The following is a 16,174-nucleotide window of genomic DNA, read 5'->3' as shown; positions in this document are numbered from 1 at the left end:
TGCTTCAAAATCCAAATGTGCTTGTTTTGACATTACCTTCAGTTTTGCCAAATGAGTTTCGTACTCACCAGGGCTAGTTGATTTAACACATTTCCAAAATTGTTTCTCCAATTGCTTACCCTTGTGTTTCTTCCTCCAATTGGTGTATATGTGTCTTGCACATTGTCTATGTTCTATATTCGGCCAAATGTTGTGTATTGCATTCACCAACCCCTACAAATGAGTTTGAGTTTAAGTTATAGATCATACATTATCACAAAAAAAAGGTCATATTTACATACCTTTTGTTGGTCAGAAATTATTGTCCAACCATCACCTTCTTCCATTTTCAAATCCTCAGATATTAGCTTCAAGAACCATTCCCAAGTACTAGTAGTTTCCCTCTCAACCACAGCCCACCCAACAGGGAACATATGGTTATTTCCATCTCTCCCAACTGCACATAGTAATTGGCCACCACAAGCATGCTTTAAAAAACATCCATCGACTCCAATTATAGGTCTACAAGTCTCTATAAAGCTCTTCTTCAATGCTGCAAAACATATATAGAACCTGAGAAACTGTTTTGGCTGTCCGGGCTCACCTTCAACAGTTTTCAAAACACATGTGGTTCCGGGATTTGATTTCACCAATTCATTCAGGTATGGATTTAAAATACCATACTGTTTATTCATCAAACATTGGACAACATTTAGAGCTCTTCCTTTTGCTCGTTGACATTGTCTCAAGCCTACAACAATGTCATATCTTGCTCTCATATCAGCCTTGATCTCAACAGCCTTAATAAGTGAATTTCTCAGAATTTTGTCTAAATATTCTTTAACTAACCAATTCACAGTTATAAGTCTATTTTCAAAGGTCCTGGTGCACCACTCATGAACTGGTTGCATGGACTTGATTTGCCATCTGGTATGGTCTTCGAGGTCAGGCCCAGAGGTGATTTCCCACCTGCAATGTGCACAACCTACACTAATGAACTTTTTGTCATTTTTAAGGTAGACCAAGTCTTTGTGTTGTTGAATTGAATATGCAAGAATGGCTTCTTTAAAAAACTTCTCGTGAAGTGAATCTCAATCCAACAAACAATTCCACACTTTTCATGTCTATCTTCTCATTGAATGTAGGATAAGCAACCTTCGTTCTTCTCTTTCGAACATGAGTATCATTCCTATCTTCGTCTTCAGATGATGGTAGTGGATCCTCATTATCTGAATCTCTTTGATCAGATTCATACCCGCCTTCAAAGGTTGTCCAATAGGCTGGCCATTTCCCACTCCCCCCTGCTAAATGTCCACTATCACTTTCAGGTTGTATCTCCTCATCATCGACATTTGTTTCATTGACCCCTTCGGCTTGTGGAATATTATCATCAAAATTATTATGAATCCTTTCAGTATCATTATCAGGCCATTTAGATGCTAATTGAACCCTTCTCGTTTCAAGCACCTCTTCTCTAATTGCAATCATCTCATCATCATCATATTCTAACTCCTCGGCTAGAATTTCATCCCACTGAACTGAGTTCTCAGAATCATAATGATATTCCTCATTAACATCATTTTCACCCTCCTCATTAACCTGCCCCAAGTGTTCGATCGGTTGTGTTCCACCAAGCTCGTTCACCTTACGGTTTTTGTTACATTGTCCTTCTTCATCTAGATATGCCTCTTTCAATTCTCTTGGATCCATCTTATAATTTTCATCTTCAGCTGAGTCATCATCAAAAGAGGATGAAGATATAGCATCATCTTCAAATATAGGTGAAACAGTATGTGGAACAACTTGTGGCTCTACATCATGACGTACAGGAGAAATATCATTTGGGCTAATCTCAATAGGGTGTTGACTTGTGGACCTACTTGATTGCTTCTTACCACCTCTTGGACTTAGTTTTGCCAAATTTTTTGTCGACAACAATCCATTCATACTAGCAACCTCATGTCTATCATCATACATCTACATACAAAAATACGAGTATCAAAACCAAATTCATTCATCTTGTCAACAAAGTTAATTAACATTTTTGGTAATTAAATGTTTACAATACCTTAACCTTAGCAACATCAAAAAAATTAAACAATTAACAAAAGCCCTAAAAACAAAGTCAAATATCATATATTTCTAATTGCACAACCTAAATTCCAAATTACACTCTAATTATTTAATTAATTATACCTATCAATTAAATTACTCAAGTAATTTATGTCAATTACAAGGACTCACCTTTCTTCACTGTAAGTAAAAGTTTATGGGTCTTCAATTTGTTGACTTGGTGTTCTTTCTTTAAGAAATTGAATTGCTTTTCCTTGTCATCACTTCAATTTAGATGGGTAAAGGACATATGGAAAGGTATCAAAACAAGCTGTAGTCTACGGGATGGAAGGGAAAGGGACAACCATTAAAGAAATGTGAGTGTTTTTTTTTTTTTTTTAAATATTTTGGAAGATGAACTGGGAAGTTGAGGGTTCAAGTTGAGAGCATTAATGAGATGGAAAATCGAGAAGAATATAAGAAAATTGGTAGTAGTATAAATTCAAGTATGTAGTGTGTGTAACATGCGTTGACTAAATGATACTCCGATCAAATTATTGGCTTAATTGTCGTCGGGGTGCTTTTTATTTACCAAATTGTCGCCTGATGTTTTTTTTTTTACCAATTTGTCGCATAAGGTGTTTTTTTTTTTTACCAAATTAGTCAATTGACCGATAGATATTATATTTAGGATAATATTTGTCACAAGTATAGGATATATTTAATGTATATTTTGTATGTTTATCGTATCTAGAAGTCCTTATCCTAGTGTTGTAAACTCTATATATTTGATCAATGGTACACACTCCAGATTGAGGAGTTTTCCCGATATCCAACAGAGTTGAAACCACATTTACTCACTCTCGCCTCAAGTACTTATGCAGTTCATCTGGTGACCAAAATGTTTGACAATGCTACCAAATCTCAGCTGTCACGCTTGATCTCACTACTTCATGGGCATGTTGCTTCACTTTTGAGACATAGTGTTGGTTCTATTGTTGTTGAACATGCATATGAAATGGGAAATGCGGCACAAAAACGTGAACTCTTGATGAAATTATATGAAATGGGAAATGCGGCACAAAAACGTGAACTCTTGATGGAATTATACTCTACCGAGCTCCAGTTGTTCAAAGATCTGTCAAATATTAAAGAGAACAAGATTGTTGATATAATATCTAAAATAGGCCTTAAAAAGTTATCCGTTTTGCGCCATATGACTTGTGTGATTCAACCTATTTTGGAGAAAGGAATAGTTGATCACTCAATCATTCACAAAGCTTTGATCGAGTACCTCAGCATTGCTGATAAGCTCTCAGCAGAAGACGTTATAAAACAATTGTCTGGATCTCTCCTTGTTCGGATGATTCACACAAAGGATGGTTCGAGAATAAGGATGCTCTGTGTCAAGCATGGTAGTGCCAAGGAAAGAAAGAAGCTTGTTAAGGGAATGAAGGGACACGTTGGGAAGATCGCCCATGATCAATGTGGAAGCTTGGTGCTAGCCTCTGTTCTATCTATCAGCTGTTGATGATACAAAACTTGTTACTAAGGTTATCATTCGGGAGCTACAACCAATCCTGAGTGAAATTGTTTTGGATAAGAGAGGGAGGCGTCCTGTTTTGCAACTGTTGCATCCAGACTGTCAGCGTTATCTTAGTCTTGAATATTTGGCTTCTTTAAATGCTTCAATTCCTTCACTTTCTCCAAAGGCTGAAAATGAAGCAAGTCACTGTGAGGACAAGCTAGTCGAATCTTCAGATAACGATGAAGAAAATAAGGAAGTTGAACATGTCAACAAATTACTTGCTAGTGAAGCCGATGAAAGCATGGAACCTGAGGAAGACACCCACTTGGCTGAGGGAGGTAAAAAGGATCCTTTTGTCAGGAGGAAGGAGTTGTTGACTTGTTGGTGAAAATCGGGCTTGCTGAGAGTCTCGTTGATATCTGCATTGAGACTGCAGAGGAATTACTCAAGTCTAATTTGGAAAAGATGTTCTATATGAGGTTGCCACTGGGGGTTTTTATGGAATTCTTCATCCAACGTTGGACGAAAAGTTGACAAGCCTTTATGAAAAAGTGGCAACTCTTGCACCTCAGCCTAAATCAGATGAATCAGAACATGTTCTTGAGAACTTCCACTCTAGCAGAACCATTAGAAGACTTGTGTTGGAATGCCCAGCTTTTGCCTCAATTCTATGGAAAACAACACTAGCAGGAAATTCTAAGCTATGGGCAGTTGGTCATAGTGCAAAGGTAGTTGCAGCGTTTGTCGAGTCGTCAGATCTGGAGGTCCAGAAGATGGCAAGCAAGAGGAGTTGCAGCCTCTAATCAATAGTGGTGCTCTTAAAATCTCTGAGACTAAATCAGTGGAGAAATAAATTATCCCTCAAATGAGAAAAATATATTTTCCAATAACACATATCTCTAACAGTTACTCTTCCACTTTCAAAGTCTATTTCACCTATTCTAATTATAACACTTAGAGAATTCTCATTAATTGAAGTTTGCTCGTTAGTATTCATCATCATCAAAACTTTTAAGGTTCAACATATATGATTTAAACTGACATATTCTAAACCGATCGAGTTTATTAGTGTTAATATAAAGGACATGAAAAATGGGTTATACCCAAAGGTGGACCTTAAAAGATGCATCACCATCATCCCTCCTCACAGGGAAAGTGGCGTTGCTCCTCGTGATATAGAGATGGGGGGATGCACGTCCATATATATACGTTGGATGTCTATTTCAACAATGGTGCCAATCACACGCTCTTTTTAACCAAAACCCACGTGATGTCCCTCTCACCTTATCTCTTAAATTATCCAATAACATAATTTTCCATCCAAATCATTTTTATTGATGTTTAAGCTTAACCTAATACAAGTATAAATTATTACTCCATCATTCATTCAATAAATTGGAAAATTGGAAACCATATAGTCGTATAAGGTTTAGTTTGATTGGACTTAAGGTCTGTTCACATTTACTTAATTTCAGTTTAGTTTAGCTCCAATCAGTTCAGTTCAGTTTAGTTCAGCTCCTATCAGTTCAATTCAGTTTAGTTCAGCTCCTATCAGTTCAATTCAGTTCAGCTCCTAATTTCCCTCTCTGATCATAAAATACATTTCAGTCCAGTTCAGTTCAGCCCCAATCAGTTCAGTTCAATTCATCTCTAACTAGTTCAGTTCAGTTCAGTTCAGTTCTAATCAGTTCAATAAAAGTGAACAGGCCCTTAGGCCTTGTTCACTTCACCACAATTTTGCTGAACTGAAATAAGGGTTTGTTCTAATTGACTGAACTAAGCTGAATTGAACTGAACTTATTGGAGCTAAACTGAACTGACTGAATATTTTATGAGAGAATGAAATTAAGATAAGAACTGAACTGAACTGAACTGAACTGAACTTATGGGAGCTAAATTGAACTAAATGAACTGAAAATAAGCTGAAGAGAACAAGCCTTTAATTTTAATTGAACTAAAATTATTTTGTTGAACTTAATTTATTTTTACTAAATTGAAATAACATTTACTGAATTAAAATTATTTTTACTGAACTGAAATAATTTTACTTAATATTATTTTTTTAAGGTAAAGTGACCGAATAAGGTCACATTATTATCATGTACTCCCTCCGTCCTATAATACTTGACATAGTTACCATTTTTGTTCGTCCCAAAATATTTGACACATTACTAAGTATAAAATGGGATTACTAATAAAAAAAATACTACCTCTATTTTTTATTAGTTCACACGTTTTGACTTTTACACTATTCACACATTCTCCTTTGAGGCTTTGACTGTGTTTTGTGCTTTATAAGTAATGAAAAATATAGTCATGTGAGACCTTATTAGATTCGTCACAATATACATTTTCAAAATATCAACTTTTTATATTTTTGCTTGTCGACAATTAAAGATATTAATAGTTTAATTTGTGCATTGGCAAACGTGACTACAGAAACGTGTCAACTAAAAAGAAATGGGGGAAGTATTATTCTATATTCTCTTTGAGACCACAAAGGCACAAACCCTAAAATCCAATTAAATTCTATATTTTCTCTCTCTTCACTACCCCATCTCCTCCACTTTTTGTTTTCTTATAATATAAAAATAAAAAAGAGAATGATTTTTATACTTCTTCCGTTTTTAAATACTTGCTCCATTTCTCCATGTGCGGAGTTTTAGGAGAAATTGGAGAAAGTGAAAAATATGGAGATAGTGAAGTAGGTGAAAGAATAAAAAAATTGTAAAAAGTAAAAGTAGTGGGGAGAATTGAAGGGGAGAGAATATGAAAGTAATAAAATATGATCATGATGGGTCCACTAGGTGAGAGAAATTAATTTAATATTGTAAAAGATTTTCAAATAAGAAAATGAAGCAAATATTTAAAAATGGTCGAAAAAGGAAAGTGGAGGAAATATTTAAATTTAAAAATGGAGGGAGTAATAAATAATGTTTTAAATGGACTCACTTATAGTTTTTTAAGATTACGTATTTACCCCAATATCCCAATTATTATGAGACGGAGGGAGTAACTTTTATAATTTTTGCTAGTGTTAGCTTTAAGATATTTGCGTTTAAAGATTTACTCCCTAGCTTTGTGTTTAAATAAATGAAACGTTTTGACTTTTTTGCACTATTTATCTAATTTACTTTGACTAATGTTTGTTATTTATACATAAAAATAAATACAATCTTGTAGGTTCTCGTTGGAATCGTCTCTAAAAACAATTTATAATATTCAATTACTATAATTTTACTTATTAATAATTATAGGGAAAATTTTTAAATTAACACCCAAAAATGTAACCATTTTCGACCTAACCACCCGTTTAATTTTTTATTTTAAATTACCACCCCTTAAATTAAATAAATGCTCATATTACCACCCATTTAAAAAAATCCGGTGGATTTTCCGTCTGTGGGCTCCACCTAACGCTTATTTTGACCCTTTTAATGATTTTTTCCCCGAGTTTTCTCTTTAAAAACGCTCTCCTAACTTCAATTCACATTTCCTTCACCAAATTCTACCAAGGTAGAATTTGGTGAAGGAAATGTGAATTGAAGTTGTAGAATTTGGTGAAGGAAATGTGAATTGAAGTTACGAGAGTTTTTTTTTAAAGAGAATAATCGGGGGAAATTCAGTCAAAAAGGTCAAAATAAGCGTTAATAGGAACCCACAGACGGAAAATCCAACTGATTTTTGAAATGGGTGGCAATCTGAGCATTTATTTAATTTAAGGGGTGGTAATTTAAAATTTAAAATTAAACGTGTGGTTAGTTCGAAAATGGTTACATTTTCGGGTGGTAATTTAAAAGTTAACCTAATTATAGATATTATCAGATAAAGTATTACATTGACATATATATGTGCACAAGGAAAAATTTTCATTTATTTAAACACGGAGGGGTTACCAAAATTTGCATCAATTTATGTAAACATGAAGATCATTATGAATTGGAGGGAGTTTTTTTTTTTAATTATTAGAAAACAAATGTTATAGCCCATAATTAGTATTCTCCAAACCAAAATTTAACTTTGAACCCAAATAACTTGTAAACATTTTATGGGGGGTTTGATCAGAGTTGAGCAAGGTGAAGCACAAAAAATTTATAGAAATTTTCAAAGGACCAAGCCTAAACCATAGAAATTTTCTTTTTCTTTTTTTTTTTTCTTTTTTTATTTAATTTTTTTACCAACTTGGAACTTGGCCAGTTAGTCAATTTGATTATTGACTTTTTTTTTTTGCCAATTTGATATTAAAAAAAATGGAAATTATACTGACATTAAAAAATACAATTGACAATATTTTAGTGGGAAAAAACGCAAACGGTAACATTATTTTAGCCTATTTTTTGCTAGTATATCGAAATTGAGCGTAATACTCACTTTTTTTTTTAATATCTTATTTATTCAACTTTTCTCATGTTCGCTCTTTATCGTTATATGATCCATTTATATATGGACATGTATTAAATAGTTAAAAAAAACCAAAATTACAATAAATATGTCAAATTGATGTTACTCCTCTGTTTCATAATGTTAATCTCATATAAAATCAATTACATAAAATAAGAAAACAAATATATTTGGAATCTAACATTAAGGTACAACACAATTCATAATTAATTTACCTTATTTAACTTGTTTTCATTTTTTTTTTAAGGAAAACACAAGTCATAATTGCATAATTTAAGATAAAAATTTTCTTACTTAGAGTCATGTTATTAATGCACAATCAATTAATTAAAAAAAAATCAAGTTATAAATGAAATATATTCAATATGGATAGATCTTTTTAAAACGCCCAAAATAGCATATAGGACTAACATTATGAAACGGAGGGAGTATTAATTATAGAATGGGTAGATTGTGTTTTCTTTTACTCCCTTTGTTTTTAAAGTATGGTATGAATTTTGAAATATTCACAAACATTACTTTAATCAATGTCACAACTCATAAAGCCATATAGGAACTGTTAGAATAACCTCAATTAAAAAAATAGAATAACCTCTTATAGTTCCGAATTTCTACCTTTAAGCATACGTATTGATTTAATTAAATCCACTGAATTCTCCATATAGAAGAAGACAAATGTGTTGTTTTGTAACTCAACTTGACAACTTCCTAGTGTATTTCAAAAAAAAAAAAAAAAAAAAAAAAAAAAAAACCTAGTGTATTAATACTTCCAAAATTACAAAAGATTCTCAAACGTAGACCTACCGTATCCATATTATAATATGAGTAAATAACAAAAATTATGCTATTTTTGAAATTCTCATAATTGAAAGAACTTTTTTTTGGCTGCATTGAAGTGTACACTTTTATAGGACTCATTCACTTTACCTTATTTATACTAAACTGAAATTATTTATATTGAACTAAAAAATATTTTTACTCAACTTAAATACTCCCTCGTTTTTTTTTCTCCTTTCAAGGATGTTTTTTTTTTATTTGCATAACTTCTATTTATAGTAACTTTATACTACTTCCTCCGTTACAGGTTATATGCAACGATTATACATTTTCTCTCTCTACTTTATGTCAAATCGTTGCACATAACCTGTAACGGAGGTAGTATAATTTATCAATTCCTCTCTCATGGTCCCCACTATGGCACTACTCTCTCTTACATACTTTCCCTTTCATGGTTCCCACATTACTTTTACCATAATAAATTATTCATCCACTACCAAATTCATTCTCCTCAAACTCTGCGCAAACACAAGTGATGCCAATAAAAAAAAAACAGAGGGAATAATTTTCACTAAACTGAAATTAATATTGCTGAACTGAAATTATTTTTGCTGAAGTAAAATTATTTTTACTAAATTGAAATTAATTTTACTGATCGAACTAAAATTATTTTTACTGAATTAAAATTACTTTTACTTAATATTATTTTTATTTAATGTGAAGTGAACGGAGTCTAACTACCAAGAGGAGGCACCCTTCCTTTACTATTTGCCAATCAGACCAATAAATCACCATCTTTTTCCTCCTTTATAAATTTAATCCAAACCCCATTAATCAGCCATTTCTGAAGCCTTAAACTTTCAATCAAATTAATCAACCATTTTCCAAAAATATTCCCAACTTTAAGAAATTTACATTTTAAGTGTCTAATTTAGAAAGAATGAGTTTAGTAAAAAGCAAAACATGGATAGTTGTAGCAGCAATAGAAGGAATGAAAGATCAAGGTTATGCAAGATACATGCTAAGAATAATGTTAGATTTTCTTCTGTCATTTCCCAAAAAATTAGAGATGATAAATTGAATCAATCTGAAGAGTCTCTTAGGAAAGTCATGTACTTAAGCTATTGGGGTCCTAAGCTAATTAGTCTTTAGAGTTTAGTTAATTAATGATGTGGACGAAACTTGATGTAAAGTGTTATAATTATTTTTAAAACTTTACCAAGTTAATTCGCACGTAGTTATGGGTCGCCCATCTTGGGATTTTGACTATATTATATCAATTGTATATTTCTATAACATAATTTGGGTTTTTAATCAAGTTTTCTCTCTACTCTTACTTTAGAATTTATTCGATTCTGGTGGCAAGTAGTTTGGAAAATAATATATGTTTCATCATTTAATATAATCTAGGGATTAACTCATGCACAAGTAAAGAATATATACATTATTTTGCCTTACATATAACGAAATGTAATTTAACCACCCTTCTTAAGCAAAATCTTTATAACAACTATTAATATGATCATTTCTTAGATTTTGTTGATTCAAGCCAAAAGTCACACACCTATACACCCTTTTTGGTGTTTTTAATCTTAATTTTTTCAAATTTGGTGAAAATATGGGAAATTCAGAATCAACAACAAAAGCTGTGACCGCTGAGTATAGGATCAACCAGCTTGAAGAACGACTTTCATCAACTCAGAATGAGTTATCATCAACTTGGGCTCGTTTGGAAATGTTGAACCAAAAGGTAGGAAAGATCCGCCAGCTTGAAGGACAAATTTCATCAACTCAAAATGAGTTATCATCTAATAGGGCTCGTTTGGAAATGTTGAACCAAAAGGTAGAAAAGCTTAAAATAGACAATTTGGTTCATGATCAATATATGATAAATAAATTGTTAGAGTTAGGGGAACTCCAAGAGAAACTTTCTTATACTAAAGCTGAGGAATTAATAAGTAAGTGCAACTTAGAAGCATTGAGAAAAAAGGAAGAAGAACTAAAAGAACAACTTTTAAATCGACTGAAAATTGTAAAGGATGTAGAATTGAAGTTGCGAAAGGTGATCGAGTTAGAAAAACAAGTTGCATTTGTGGATGAAGAAGTGTTATCTACCAAAGTAAATTTAGAAGCGTCGAAAAAGGAGGAAGATATGCTCAAAGAACAACTTTTAAGTCTAGAAAAGATCTTTGAAGAAATGGAAATGAAATTGAATATGGTAATGAAGCTTGAGAAAGAACTTGAGGATACTAAGAATAAGATATTAACAATAAAGGGTGAATTTGAAGTGTCGAAAAAGGAGGAAATTATGCTTAAAGAACAACTACAAAGTTGTGAAAATTTTCATCAAGATATGAATACAAAGTTGCAAAAGGTTTTAGATCTTGAGAAACAACTTCGATTTATAAAGGCGGAAGGTTTGTTTGTCAAAACTAGCTTAGAAGGATCGAGAAAGCAAGAAGAGAGGCTCAAGAAACAACTTCTTGAATACGAACGGTTTCAACAAGATATGGGAATGAAATAGCAAAAGATATAAGAACTCGAAAATGAAATTTCTTCCTATAAAGCCGAAGCATTATCTGACATGGCTAATTTGGAAATTATTAATAAGGAAGTGGAAGAGCAAATAGAAAAACTTACATTGCTTGAAAAAGTTCAAAAAGCTGTGGTGGAGCTTAACTTATTATAAACTGAATTTAATTGTAATATAAGCTAGCTAGGGCTACTATAAATTGATGAATTTGTGTAATAAATTATATATCATCAATTACAGTTAAAAGAATTGTACATATGTGATGCTAGGGGAGGAGGCAGTTGAGGATGAGAGGTGGTGGTGGTGGTGGTGGTGCGTGGTCGAGGGCTCGAGGCTGAGGGAGGCCGGGGCTGGGAATTTTTTTTTTTTTTTTTTTTTTAATTTTTAACCAATTATATATGTTGCAATACGTGTGCAAATAATCCCAAGTTAGCAAGATTTACCTCTTTAACCGATTCCAAGTCATCATTTGGGAGTGATAAAATTGTAAGGGTATAAAGTTAGTATTAATAAAAAAAATAGTCAAAAACTGAGATTAATGTGGGAGGATAGAGAAAAGTTGAGATTAATGATGATAATTTTCCTATAAATTAATAGAATATTTTGTGAGTTTCATGACTGGTTTTATGATTAACAACAATCAATTTACACTAAAATAGAGTTGTTACATACTTACATCATCTTATATGCTCGATGCCTGGATTTGTGCATGAATTTTAAAATGACAATTTAAATATACAATATTAGATTAACATTGAAAGCATTGTATTATAAATTTATAAGATAATATAAAAGATAAAATATAATTTGATCTTTGTGATAATTAAATAAATGTTAATTTTTTTTACGAAAAAACTATGTTGATTGAAATGTTTTATTGATTTATTAACAAAAATGGAGGCATTCTAGTAGCATACACACATTCGAGTATTCTACGTTTAATAAATTTAAACAAATTATACTCATTAAATTATATTAAATTATACACATAAGAAAATTCAATGTATCTCTAAAGACGACTCTAAAGTAGAGTAACATTATGATCCAAGAGATAGAGAGATAAATCAAGCGGTTAAAGCTTCCTTCCTACTTCTAGGAGATCCTAGGATCAATTATCACCCTGTCCTTGTAGCTCTTTAAAAACCGAAAAACATCATGATCCATCAACGATGAGTTGGTTACGTGTGTTTAGCCTTGCTCGTCAATTCAGAATCTTTACTCTTATTGCTCGTAAGTCAAAACGCCACCATTATATTGAGAAAAGAATACGTTGATTATTTAAGTAATGTTACTCCATATTACCTTGTATTGTAAGATGATTCATGCATTCTCATTCTTTAATTTTGAACATGCACCCAATCAGTGTCAAAAGACAATCAAGTTCAAGCTCATCTTGCAAGGATTTATCCTTGATTTTAAATGCTTAAGGTTGGAATGTAGGGCTCTTCACCTAATTCGACCCAAACTTATTTGAACTGAATTAGTCTGAACTTATTACACTTGATTGGAATTTATTAGAGATGATTAAACATATTAGACCTTATTAACTAATTGGAACTTATATGACCTGATTGAAATATTTTGAAGCTTAGTGAATGTATGGAATCCCTTGCTTGCCTTCATAAGCTAGTTTCAGGAATTATATTTGAGTAATTTTTGATGTTTTGGATACACAACGTGGAATTACCCTTCCTATTAGGCTACTTATCAATCCACTTCAACAACACATTAAGGGATCTTCAACATCAAGCGTTAAATCCATGAGTAAATCCAAGTTACTCAATATGAGTAACAAAATATGTTACTTGTAGACACCCATTTGTGTCTCCCCAAAACCAAACCCAGTAATGAGAACCTTTCACGTCGAATCATAATCGAATGAGGTGAAAGTGTGGAAAGTTTAGTGTTGCGGATAATTTTAATTCTTTTCTCTTCTCTCTGTTTTTGAAAACTTATTTTAAGAAAATAGTCAATCCAGTTTGGTTGGTCCATGATATGGGTCCAATAGTAGTTTAGTTGGATGGGGCTTGCAAAGACCTTTCCAACGATATATTATAAGCCCAATTCCGATGAATATTGAGGAAGTTATGGCCAATTTACTAAACTGGGCCTGGATTGAGCCTTATATACGGCCCAATGATCTTGGGGAGGGCCTAATGTGATTTATCATTCCTAATGCAATTAGGAATGGTTTTAGTCGTCTAGAATCTTCTAGAAGGTTTTTTTCATTCCTAATTCAATTAGCATTGATAAATTGACTTTTTGACTTTTCAGAGTTTTAATTAAAATCAAATAGCATTTTTGAGGAAATTATATGATTTTATCCTCCAGTACGGCAAACTAATCTGATTTTCGAAAACGCGTTAAAATCAGGCTTGGCGCCTGACCCCTGACTTTGGCGCCTAGAACCAGGCCTGGCGCCTGGCGCTAGCCACTGGCGCTTGGCGCTAGTGTTGGTGCCTGGCGCCAGTTAGCCAGGGTTTGCGCCAACTCTGTTTTTTATGCGTCAGACTCTGTTTTGTTTATTTTATCTTTTTGGCTGATTTTCTCTATAAATATCGTATTAAAAACTCCGTTTTCAATCACCGATTCTCACCTACAATCAGTTTTCATTCGCAATCATTAATTCTCTAATTCTCTCTTAATCATTCACCAACTCTCATCAAGATTTTCTTGATTATTCTCTCTCTCTTTTTCTAAACTAGTCTTTTCTCAAATACAAAATTCCGCATTCGCAAGACTTAGATACACCTAGCCATATTCGAAGTTGCCTTCGCCCTAGACGTGAAAGGTTTAATTTCCGAGGGTTTGGTCCCAAATCTCTATTTCAATTATTTAATTTAATTGTTTTGATTATTATTTTCCTTGAAGTTACTAACGTGTGTATTTTGTTATTAGAAAGAAGTACGAGACATCAAAGTAAGTGCTTTAATGGTTTTAATTGATATTATGATGTAGAAATCATGTTTAAATCGTTATGATATTCCTAGTATCATGTCTAGGGTATTTTTAATATTAAATATGATTCATGTGATGCCTTCTATATTCTTCCTAATATTTATGATTTTTAGTATCATGTTAGGGTTAAAGATTTGATTTTTAATGCTTAGTGACATGCTAGGGTTTGTTATTAATCTTGTTAGTATCATGCCTAGGATCTTGCTATTATTATTATGCTTTAATATTAATATGAACATGATTATGATTATAATTGTTATAATTTATGATGATTATGATTATTATAATTATTATTCATGATTATTATTATGACTATTATAATAATAATTTATTTATTATTATGTTGCTTGATACAATATTTATTGTTATTGCTTGACCACACCTTTTATGCATGTTTAAAGGGAATTGGTACTTGTAATCAAGCTTAATAAGATATTTAATAATCTTGTTTAGGGTTAATTGTGATTATTATTCAAGTGATCGCCAATAATAGTTTGTTTGTGCATTAAAATCAACCAACATAGATAAATAGGTTTAGGGTTAATTCTAATGATTGCATGTTAATTAAAAAGCGCACATGAATACGATAAGAATAAAGTAGAGGCCTATTATTAGGGCAGGTTCAATCTCTTTAAGGTTGGATTTGTACCTTCATCCCCGAACCCTTATTTGGTTCTAGACCTTATGGAGTTGACGATCTCTTGGATCGTTAAGGGGTGTAACCTTCATCCTATGAACGGTTTACAAGTTCCTAAAAAACTTGTTGGCGACTCTTTTGCTCTATCTTCTTCCCTTTTGGACGCCATCGTACTTTAGTGTATGATCACAGTGGGGTTCAAGCTAGGGGTTAACGCTTGAAAATATTCCCTACAATTTTTGGCGACTCCACTGGGGAGGATTTCTATTTTAATTCCTGAATTTGTTTCGGCAATGATTTAGAATGAGTGGATGAGACTCGAAACGTTCTAAGTATTTCATGTGCGTAATTTTGATTAACATTATTGTCATATGCATAAAAAAGATCTTATTGGAAAGACCATCCGTAATGAGTTAAAAACATAGGATTTTACACGTAGGAAATTTGAGGAATATCTTTCACAACTAGGATTGAAATAACACCGCGCGAAACTGGAAAATTTTATCGAGCACAGAAAGCTGCTGAGGCATGTTGGAAGTAGCGTCAGGGGCCAGAGCTTGGCGCCAGCATTTTAGTCGTAGCGCCAGACGCCAGCATTGGCGCTAGGCGCTACAGTTAAAAGCTGGCGCCAGTCTCTGTTTGCTGGCGCCAACCTCCCCCAATACCGAGCCAGAAATATGCGTTCTAATTTCGACCAGTTTTTCGTATTGTTTGCTCGATCCTACTTCCTGATTGAATTTTTTCTCACTTTTCTGAAACCCATATGTGTTCTACATATGGACATAACCCTCTGGGAATTCATGCTTCATCTACCCGATTGAACGCTCCGTGCAACAAAGGGTACATCCGAGATTGTTGAATTCACCAAACCATGGAAGCGAGTTTTTTCTAAACCTCGCGGTGTCCCATCCACTCGCGCCAACCCTTCACGGTTAGGCTTCCGCGCGGTGCATCTGGACAATTAACCATGGACCCTCTATTGACTAAACCATATCCCGAACTTTAGAGAACTAGAGCCATGGTTAGGTTGCAAACTCATTGCATCATGTTGTGACTACTTGACTACTTGTGCATCTCCTACTTGTGCATACTTATTATGTGACTAAATTAATCGTTTGGTTTGACTTGTGTTTGTAAGTAAATCTTAATAAACTAATTAATGACTAAAGGACTTTGTTTAATTAATTAATTAATTAATTAATTTGAGCCAAAAAAAATAAACTTAAAATCGAGTCATAGTCCCTTTAAGTCAACCCGGATTTTTATTCCCGTATACTGCATAAACGTCAACTTGTTTTGGTAATAGCCA

General features: G+C 32.9%; 1 pseudogene; it reads left to right on the top strand.

The window, feature by feature from the left end:
- The first annotated feature begins 2,755 nt into the window (after nt 1-2,755).
- On the top strand, nt 2,756-4,623 carry LOC145628128 (pumilio homolog 24 pseudogene; annotated as a pseudogene).
- Nucleotides 4,624-16,174: the final 11,551 nt, after the last annotated feature.

Source organism: Chenopodium album, chromosome 4 (genome assembly GCF_948465745.1).
Source record: "Chenopodium album chromosome 4, dcCheAlbu1.1, whole genome shotgun sequence".
NCBI classification, from domain to species: domain Eukaryota; kingdom Viridiplantae; phylum Streptophyta; class Magnoliopsida; order Caryophyllales; family Amaranthaceae; genus Chenopodium; species Chenopodium album.
This window is presented reverse-complemented; position numbering and strand designations above follow the sequence as displayed.